At 40.7% G+C, this 10329-nt stretch overlaps 1 non-coding gene across 1 annotated transcript; it reads left to right on the forward strand.

Moving 5' to 3' along the window:
* The first annotated feature begins 9995 nt into the window (after positions 1 to 9995).
* Positions 9996 to 10103, forward strand: LOC130984876 (small nucleolar RNA R71). Its single transcript, XR_009088781.1, has one exon. It is a non-coding gene; the product is annotated as a small nucleolar RNA R71 (small nucleolar RNA).
* Positions 10104 to 10329: the final 226 nt, after the last annotated feature.

Below are 10329 nucleotides of genomic sequence, written 5' to 3' on the forward strand. Positions count from 1 at the left end.
AAGGTCTTTGACTTGCAAGTAATTTGTCCAAGTTACTAGAACCTTGAGCAAATTTTGCTAAGTCACCATTCAACTTTTTAATTTTATCATTTAATCATTCATTTTCAGCAATCAACTCTTGAGAAGGATCCACAATGTGCTTTCCTTTTAATTTTTCAAGTTCAGATTTTAGAAATCTATTTTCTTCAATGATGTCCAAAGCACATTCAGTTTCCTTCACCTTTTCTTTTAAAAAATTATTTTCAGCTCTTAGCACATCTCTTCCAGATCTACATTCATTGTATTTGTCAAGCAGTTTTGAGGTGTTTAAGGTAAGATCATCAATAATAGCATGCAAGTCCTCAATGGTCAAATCATAATAATTTACCTCATCAAGATTGTTGTTTCCAGCCATGAAGCAGTCTTTGTTATCTCCTTCTGATTCTTCTTCTTCATTTGAGTCATTCTCAAGATCCTCCCAAGCTGCCATGAGTACTCTCTTCCTTTCCTTCTTTCCTTTGTCCTCCTTTTTGAGCTTTGGACAGTTTGACTTGAAGTGTCCAGCCTCCTTGCAATGATGACACGTCACCTTGCTCAAGTCTATCTTGTGCTCCTTTGAACTTGAGCCCTTGTATTTGCCTTTGCTCTTCAACATCCTTCTAAATCTCCTAGCAAAAAACAAAAGCTCGTCATCTGAAATGCCATCACTTGACTCACTCTCTTTCGGTTCTATTTGTGACTTAAGGGCTATTCCCTTTTTCTTTGAGTTTGTGTTCGTGTGTGTGGCTTCATAGGCAAGGAGTTTTCCTCTCAGCTCATCATATGTTATGGGACTTATGTTGTTACTCTCGGTTAGGACAGTGGCAGTGTTTTCCCACTCTTTTGTGAGGCATCTAAGGAGTTTTCTCACCAAGGTTTGTTCTGTATAGTTTGTACCCATAGCATCAAGGTTGTTGATTATGATTGAGAATCTCTCAAACGCTTCATCAATGCTTTCTCCATCCTTCATGCTAAACATCTCGTACTCTTTTCGCAGCATATCAATCCTCGTTTCTTTGACTTGTTTAGTGCCTTCGTGTGTAACCTGGAGTTTTTCCCAGATTTCTTTGGCTGTCTTGCATCTAGACACCTTGCGGTACTCTTCAAAGCTGATAGCACAGTGAAGAAGGTTGATTGCTTTAGCGTTCAGCTCTATCTTCTTCTTATCATCTTCATTCCATTCAGTTTCTTCTTTTGGAGTCACCACTCCATCAGCACTTATTTTTGTTGGGATCTTTGGACCGCTCACAACGATCTTCCATAGGTTGTAGTCAATGGATTGAATGAAGATCCTTATCCTTTCTTTCCAGTAGGAATAGTTCTTCCCGTTGAAGAAAGGTGGTCGGTTGTTTGACTGACCTTCAGTGAGGGTGTAGGCAACTGTGGTTGTGCCCAAGTTGTTCGCCATTGGATCTTTGCTCCAAGCGGTTAAGCTTGATTCTTGAGACCTTAGCTCCTGATACCAATTGAAGGTTGTGGTAGGCTTAGAGAAGGGGGGGGTTGAATCTATGCCTTCCTTTTAAGTTGCTGTTTTGACCCTTTTTAAGCAAAGTTACAAATCTGATTCTGTTTGAACTCAGCAGCGGAAATTTATGAGACAATTTATTTTTGTCTCATGAATATCAGAAAACAGAACATGACAGAGAAGAAAAAGCTAACACCAGCATATATCCTGGTTCGGTTGCTTTGTGCTATGCAACCTACATCCAGTTTCCTCCACAACTATGGAAGAATTTCACTATAGTTAACAGTATTACATACACCAATTTCACACTCAAGTTCTAACCTAACATGACATTGGCTATGCTAACACTCAACTATTCACTCTTAGTGCTATCTCAACTAAGAAAGGGATACCAAACTGGTACAAGATACAAGACACTTAATCAACCTAAAGAAATCTGAAAATAACTCTAGGCTTTTCTCTATAGTGTATCTCTCAGCCTTTTTCAACTCTTGGCTTTTTCTCAAGCTTTCTCACAATGCCTTTTCTCTCAAGAAATTACAGAAAGATAAGCTTAGAAAAATACATCACAATCAGTAAAACATGAAGGAGATTGACTTCATCAACAGCCTCTGTGCTATGCAAAAAACCAGATTAGCAAGCCTCTGATTCAGTTCTTCATACTGGCGGAATGCACCTTTGATTAGGTTACACTGTTCAGTTAGTTGAACTTCTTCAAAGAGCTCTTCTCAGAACAAAACTTTCAAACTCTGGTTTTCTCTCCTTAGTTCTGAATGAACAGAAAAACTTCTTTTAACTCCTTGCATGTTGCTGGGTCCTTCTTCCAAGGTCAACATCTTGAGCCTTGAGCTTCACCAACCACAGATTCACTTTTTCTTCTTAATCCTCAGAGTAGAAACTTTCCCTCTGACTTCCTCATCTTGACCGAAAGCTACAAAGCAGTAACCATAGAAATCTTCTCATGGTCAACTTGATCTTAGCCATAGAAAAGCTACTTGGTCCCCAAGTATCACTTGTGACCGTAGATGTGAAACAGAATAGGGCAGAGAACCACTTTCCCTTGAATGCCATTTTCGGATATAGCAGAGAGGTGGGAAGAAGAGAAGAAGATTTGATGTAAGCAAAATGAGATGGAATACCTTTAACCTAAGCTTGATTTGGTTTGAATTTTGTGATTAGATTTCTGTGTATCAAGCTTAACCTTTCTCTCTCTTGCTTCTTTGGTGTTTTATTTGTTGAAGAAGTTCTTTCTCTCTTTCTCTTTCTTACTTTTTCTAAAGCTGATTTGACTTGATCAGAGAGGAGGGGAACGTTGCTTTGGTTGGAGCAACATGGAGGGAATTTGCTTGCTGAATTATCAAACCGGGCTTGGGTTGGATCTTTTCAATTTTTGGCCCGTTTGTTCCTTTCCTTTGTTTCTTGAAGAATTTTGCTTGAGATGGATGACTTGGGCTTGGTTTATTTTCATTTCTCATTTAGCCCACCAGCAGATTTCTTTTTGTTTAACATTGGGCTGCTTTAATTGAATTATGGCCTGCAGCATAACATAAATAATTAGCAACATATGATTATTTGACACTTAACACTAATTATTTATTTTGCCCAAAAATAATGTTTGTCATCACTAATTAATTTAGTTAATTTCTTAACTCAACAATATTGATGTGGTGACAATACTTTTTGTTTTCTGAATGAATGCTTGAGCAATGCATATTTTTTTTTCTTGTTGTTTACGAATGTTAAAATTGTTGGCTATTGAAAGAATGATGAAAAAGAGAAATGTTATTGATGATCTGAAAAATCATAAAATTGATTCTTGAAGCAAGAAAAAGCAGTGAAAAAGCAAAGGCTTGCGAAAAAAAAAGTGGCGAAAAGAAATTTAGAAAGAAAAAGAAAAAGCAAGTAGAAAAAGCCAATAGCTCTTAAAACCAAAAGGCAAGGGTAAAAAGGATCCAAGGCTTTGAGCATCAATGGATAGGAGAGCCCAAGGAAATAAAATCCAGGCCTAAGCGGCTAAATCAAGCTGTCCCTAACCATGTGCCTGTGTCATGAAGGTCTAAGTGAAAAGCTTGAGACTGAGTGGTTAAAGTTGTGATCCAAAGCAAAAGAGTGTGCTTAAGAACCCTGGACACCTCTAATTGGGGACTTTAGCAAAGCTAAGTCACAATCTGAAAAGGTTCACCCAGTTTTGTGTTTGTGGCATTCATGTATCCGGTGGTAATACTGGAAAACAAAGTGCTTAGGGCCACGACCAAGACTCATAAAAGTAGCTGGTGTGCGAAATTGTGATCACTACTTTTCACAACTCAAATAATCCCTAGTAATGGCCCCAAAAACTTGGTGCTCAATACCATGGCATAAACACAACTTTGCACAACTAACCAGCAAGTGCACTGGGTCGTCCAAGTAATAAACCTTACGCGAGTAAGGGTCGATCCCACGGAGATTGTTGGTATGAAGCAAGCTATGGTCACCTTGTAAATCTTAGTCAGGCAGACTCAAATGGGTATAGTGATATACGAATGAAACATAAAGATAAAGATAGAGGTACTTATGTAATTCATTGGTAGGAACTTCAGATAAGCGTATGAAGATGCCTTCCCTTCCGTCTCTCTGCTTTTCTACTGTCTTCATCCAATCCTTCTTACTCCTTTCCATGGCAAGCTTATGCAAGGGTTTCACCGTTGTCAGTGGCTACCTCCCATCCTCTCAGTGGAAATGTTCAACGCACCCTGTCACGGCACGGCTATCCATCTGTCGGTTCTCAATCAGGCCGGAATAGAATCCAGTGATTCTTTTGCGTCTGTCACTAACGCCCTGCCTTCAGGAGTTTGAAGCGCGTCACAGTCATTCAATCATTGAATCCTACTCAGAATACCACAGACAAGGTTAGACCTTCCGGATTCTCTTGAATGCCGCCATCAGTTCTTGCCTATACCACGAAGACTCTGATCTCACGGAATGGCTGGCTCGTTTGTCAGGCGAGCACTCGGTTGTCAGGCGATCAACCATGCATCGTGTATCAGGAATCCAAGAGATATTCACCCAATCTAAGGTAGAACGGAGGTGGTTGTCAGTCACACGTTCATAGGTGAGAATGATGATGAGTGTCACGGATCATCACATTCATCAAGTTGAAGAACAAGTGATATCTTGGACAAAGAACAAGCGGAATTGAATAGAAGAACAATAGTAATTGCATTAATACTCGAGGTACAGCAGAGCTCCACACCTTAATCTATGGTGTGTAGAAACTCCACCGTTGAAAATACATAAGAACAAGGTCTAGGCATGGCCGAATGGCCAGCCTCCCAAAGTGATCTAAGATAGCATAAAAATGAAGATAGCTACCCAGATATCTCAATACAATAGTAAAAGGTCCTACTTATAGAAAACTAGTAGCCTAGGGTGTACAGAGATGAGTAAATGACATAAAAATCCACTTCCAGGCCCACTTGGTGTGTGCTTGGGCTGAGCAAAGAATCAATTTCGTGTAGAGACTCTTCTTGGAGTTAAACGCCAGCTTTTATGCCAGTTTGGGCGTTTAACTCCCATTTAGGTGCCAGTTCCGGCGTTTAACACTGGAATTTCTGAGGGTGACTTTAAACGCCGGTTTGGGCCATCAAATCTTGGGCAAAGTATGGACTATCAAATATTGCTGGAAAGCCCAGGATGTCTACTTTCCAACGCCGTTGAGAGCGCGCCAATTGGGCTTCTGTAGCTCCAGAAAATTCACTTCGAGTGCAGGGAGGTCAGAATCCAACAGCATCTGCAGTCCTTTTCAGTCTCTGGATCAGATTTTTGCTCAGGTCCCTCAATTTCAGCCAGAAAATACCTGAAATCACAGAAAAACACACAATCTCATAGTAAAGTCCAGAAAAGTGAATTTTAACTAAAAACTAATAAAAATATACTAAAAACTAACTAGATCATACTAAAAACATACTAAAAACAATGCCAAAAAGCGTACAAATTATCTGCTCATCACAACACCAAACTTAAATTGTTGCTTGTCCTCAAGCAACTGAAAATCAAGTAAGATAAAAAGAACATAATATGCAATGAATTCCAAAAACATCTATGAAGATCAGTATTAATTAGATGAGCGGGGCTTTTAGCTTTTTGCCTCTGAACAGTTTTGGCATCTCACTTTATCCTTTGAAACTCAGAATGATTGGCTTCTTTAGGAACTCAGAATCCAGATAGTGTTATTGATTCTCCTAGTTAAGTATGATGATTCTTGAACACAGCTACTTTATGAGTCTTGGCCGTGGCCCAAAGCACTCTGTCTTCCAGTATTACCACCGGATACATACATGCCACAGACACATAATTGGGTGAACCTTTTCAGATTGTGATTCAGCTTTGCTAGAGTCCCCAATTAGAGGTGTCCAGGGTTCTTAAGCACACTCTTTTTGCCTTGGATCACAACTTCATTTCTTTCTTTTTCTTTTTCGTTTTTTTTTCCGCCTCTTTTTTTTTTTTGTATTCACTGCTTTTTCTTGCTTCAAGAATCATTTTTTATGATTTTTCAGATCCTCAGTAACATGTCTCCTTTTTCATCATTCTTTCAAGAGCCAACATTCATGAACCACAAATTCAAAAGACATATGCACTGTTTAAGCATACATTCAGAAAACAAAAATATTGCCACCACATCAAAATAATCAAACTGTTATAAAATTCAAAATTCATGTAATTCTTTTCTTTTTTCAATTTAAGAACATTTTTCATTTAAGAAAGGTGATGGATTCATAGGATATTCATAACTTTAAGGCATAGACACTAAGACACTAATGATCATAAGACACAAACATGGACAAACATAAGCATTAGTTTTCGAAAAACAAGAAAATAAAGAACAAGGAGATTAAAGAACGGGTCCACCTTAGTGATGGCGGCTTGTTCTTCCTCTTGAAGATCCTATGGAGTGCTTGAGCTCCTCAATATCTCTTCCTTGTCTTTGTTGCTCCTCTCACATGATTCTTTGATCTTCTCTAATTTCATGGAGGAGGATGGAATGTTCTTGGTGCTCCACCCTTAGTCGTCCCATGTTGGAACTCAATTCTCCTAGGGAGGTGTTCAGTTGCTCCCAATAGTTTTGTGGAGGAAAGTGCATCCCTTGAGGTATCTCAGGGATCTCATGATGAGAGGGGTCTCTTGTTTGCTCCATCCTTTTCTTAGTGATGGGCTTATCCTCATTAATGGGGATGTCTCCCTCTATGTCAACTCCAACTTATAGAGTTCTTGGGCTATAACCTCATGAACTTCCACTTCTTCTCCAATCATGATGCTATGAATCATGATGGCCCGGTCTAGAGTAACTTCGGACCGGTTGCTAGTGGGAATGATTGAGCGTTGGATAAACTCCAACCATCCTCTAGCCACGGGTTTGAGGTCATGCCTTCTTAATTGAACCGGCTTCCCTCTTGAATCTCTCTTCCGTTGGGCGCCCTCTTCACATATGACTGTGAGGACTTGGTCCAACCTTTGATCAAAGTTGACCCTTCTAGTGTAAGGATGTTCATCTCCTTGCATCATGGGAAAACTGAATGCCAACCTTACACTTTCCGGACTAAAATCCAAGTATTTCCCCCAAACCATAGTAAGATAATTCTTTGGATCCGGGTTCACACTTTGATCATGGTTCTTGGTGATCCATGCATTGGCATAGAACTCTTGAACCATTAAGATTCCGACTTGTTGAATGGGGTTGGTAAGAACTTTCCAACCTCTTCTTCGGATCTCATGTCGGATCTCCGGATATTCACCTTTTTTGAGTGAAAAAGGGACCTCGGGGATCACCTTCTTCAAGGCCACAACTTCATAGAAGTGGTCTTGATGCACCCTTGAGATGAATCTTTCCATCTCCCATGACTCGGAGGTGGAAGCTTTTGCCTTCCCTTTCCTCTTTCTAGAGGTTTGTCCGGCCTTGGATGCCATAAATGGTTATGGAAAAACGAAAAAGCAACGCTTTTACCACACCAAACTTAAAAGGTTTGCTCGTCCTCGAGCAAAAGAAGAAAGAAGAGAGTAGAAGAAGAAGAAATGAGGAAGAAGGCAATGGCTTTTGTGTTCGGCCAAAGAGGGGGAGAAGTGGTGTTTAGGTTGTGTGAAAATGAAGGGGTGAAGAAGGGTATATATAGGGGAGGGGGGTCTCATGGTTCGGTCATGTATGGGTGGGTTTGGGAGGGAAAGTGGTTTGAATTTGAATGGTGAGGTAGGTGGGGTTTTATGAAGGATGGATGTGAGTGGTGAAGAGAAGATGGGATTTGATAGGTGAAGGGTTTTTGGGGAAGAGGTGTTGAGGTGATTGGTGAATGAATGAAGAAGAGAGAGAGTGGTGGGGTTGGTGGGGATCCTGTGGGGTCCACAGATCCTGTGGTGTCAAGGAAAAGTCATCCCTGCACCAAATGGCAAGCAAAATCACGTTTTGAGCCAATTTTGGCGTTAAACGCCGGGCTGGTGCCCATTTCTGGCATTTAACGCCAGGTTCTTGCCCTTTTCTGGCGTTTAACGCCAGTCTGGTGCCCCTTTCTGGCGTTAAACGCCCAGAATGGTGCCAGACTGGGCGTTAAACGCCCAACTGCTACTCTTACTGGCGTTTGAACGCCAGTAAGTTCTTCCTCCAGGGTGTGCTGTTTTTCTTCCTGTTTTTCATTCTGTTTTTTGCTTTTTCAATTGATTTTGTGACTTCTCATGATCATCAACCTACAAAATAAAATAGAATAACAAAAGAAAATAGATAACATATAACATTGGGTTGCCTCCCAACAAGCACTTCTTTAATGTCAGTAGCTTGACAGATGGCTCTCATGGAGCCTCACATTTTCTCAGAGCAATGTTGGAACCTCCCAACACCAAACTTAGAGTTTGAATGTGGGGGTTCAACACCAAACTTAGAGTTTGGTTGTGGCCTCCCAACACCAAACTTAAAGTTTGACTGTGGGGGCTCTGTTTGACTCTGATTTGAGAGAAGCTCTTCATGCTTCCTCTCCATGATGACAGAGGGATATCCTTGAGCCTTAAACACAAAGGATTCTTCATTCACTTGAATGATCAGTTCGCCTCTACCAACATCAATCATAGCCTTTGCTGTGGCTAGGAAGGGTCTGCCAAGGATAATGGTTTCATCCATGCACTTCCCAGTCTCTAGGACTATGAAATCAGTAGGGATGTAATGGTTTTCAATCTTCACCAAAACATCCTCTACAAGTCCATGAGCTTGTCTTCTTGAGTTGTCTGCCATCTCTAATGAGATTCTTGCAGCTTGCACCTCAAAGATCCCTAGCTTCTCCATTACAGAGAGAGGCATGAGGTTTACACTTGACCCTAAGTCACACAGAGCCTTCTTGAAGGTCATGGTGCCTATGGTACAAGGTATTGAAAACTTCCCAGGATCTTGTCTCTTTTGAGGTAATTTCTGCCTAGACAAGTCATCCAGTTCTTTGGTGAGCAAAGGAGGTTCATTCTCCCAAGTCTCATTTCCAAATAACTTGTCATTTAGCTTCATGATTGCTCCAAGGTATTTAGCAACTTGCTCTTCAGTGACATACTCATCCTCTTCAGAGGAAGAATACTCATCAGAGCTCATGAAAGGCAGAAGTAAGTCCAATGGAATCTCTATGGTCTCATTTTGAGCCTCAGATTCCCATGGTTCCTCATTGGTGTATTCAGTGGAGGTCAGTGCACGCCCACTGAGGTCTTCCTCAGTGGCGTTCACTTCCTCTCCTTCCTCCCCAAATTCGGCCATGTTGATGGCCTTGCACTCTCTTTTTGGATTTTCTTCTGTATTGCTTGGGAGAGTACTAGGAGGGAGTTCAGTAACTTTCTTGCTCAGCTGTCCCACTTGTGCCTCCAAATTCCTAATGGAGGATCTTGTTTCAGTCATGAAACTTTGAGTGGTTTTGATTAGATCAGAGACCATGGTTGCTAAGTCAGAGGGGTTCTGCTTAAAATTCTCTGTCTGTTGCTGAGAAGATGATGGAAAAGGCTTGCTATTGCTAAACCTGTTTCTTCCACCATTATTGTTGTTGAAATCTTGTTGGGGTCTCTGTTAATCCTTCCATGAGAAATTTGGATGATTTCTCCATGAAGAATTATAGGTGTTTCCATAGGGTTCTCCTAGGTAATTCACCTCTTCCATTGAAGGGTTCTCAGGATCATAAGCTTCTTCTTTAGATGAAGCATCCTTTGTACTGCTTGGTGCATTTTGCATTCCAGACAGACTTTGAGAAATCAAATTGACTTGTTGAGTCAATATCTTGTTCTGAGCCAGAATGGCATTCAGAGTATCAATCTCAAGAACTCCTTTCTTCTGATTTGTCCCATTGTTCACAGGATTCCTTTCAGAAATGTACATGAATTGGTTATTTGCAACCATTTCAATTAGTTCATGAGCTTCTGTAGGCGTCTTCTTCAGATGAAGAGATCCTCCAGCAGAGCTATCCAAAGACATCTTGGATAGTTCAGAGAGACCATCATAGAAAATACCTATGATGCTCCATTCAGAAAGCATGTCAGAAGGACATTTTCTGATCAATTGTTTGTATCTTTCCCAAGCTTCATAGAGGGATTCTCCATCCTTCTGTCTGAAGGTTTGGACTTCCACTCTAAGCTTACTCAATTTTTGAGGTGGAAAGAACTTTGCCAAGAAGGCATTGACTAGCTTTTCCCATGAGTCCAGGCTTTCTTTAGGTTGTGAGTCCAACCATGTCCTAGCTCTGTCTCTTACAGCAAAAGGGAATAGCATAAGTCTGTAGACTTCAGGGTCAACCCCATTAGTCTTGACAGTGTCACAGATTTGCAAGAATTCAGCTAAAAATTGATGAGGATCTTCCAATGGA

This window comes from Arachis stenosperma, chromosome 5, assembly GCF_014773155.1.
Source record: "Arachis stenosperma cultivar V10309 chromosome 5, arast.V10309.gnm1.PFL2, whole genome shotgun sequence".
NCBI lineage: Eukaryota > Viridiplantae > Streptophyta > Magnoliopsida > Fabales > Fabaceae > Arachis > Arachis stenosperma.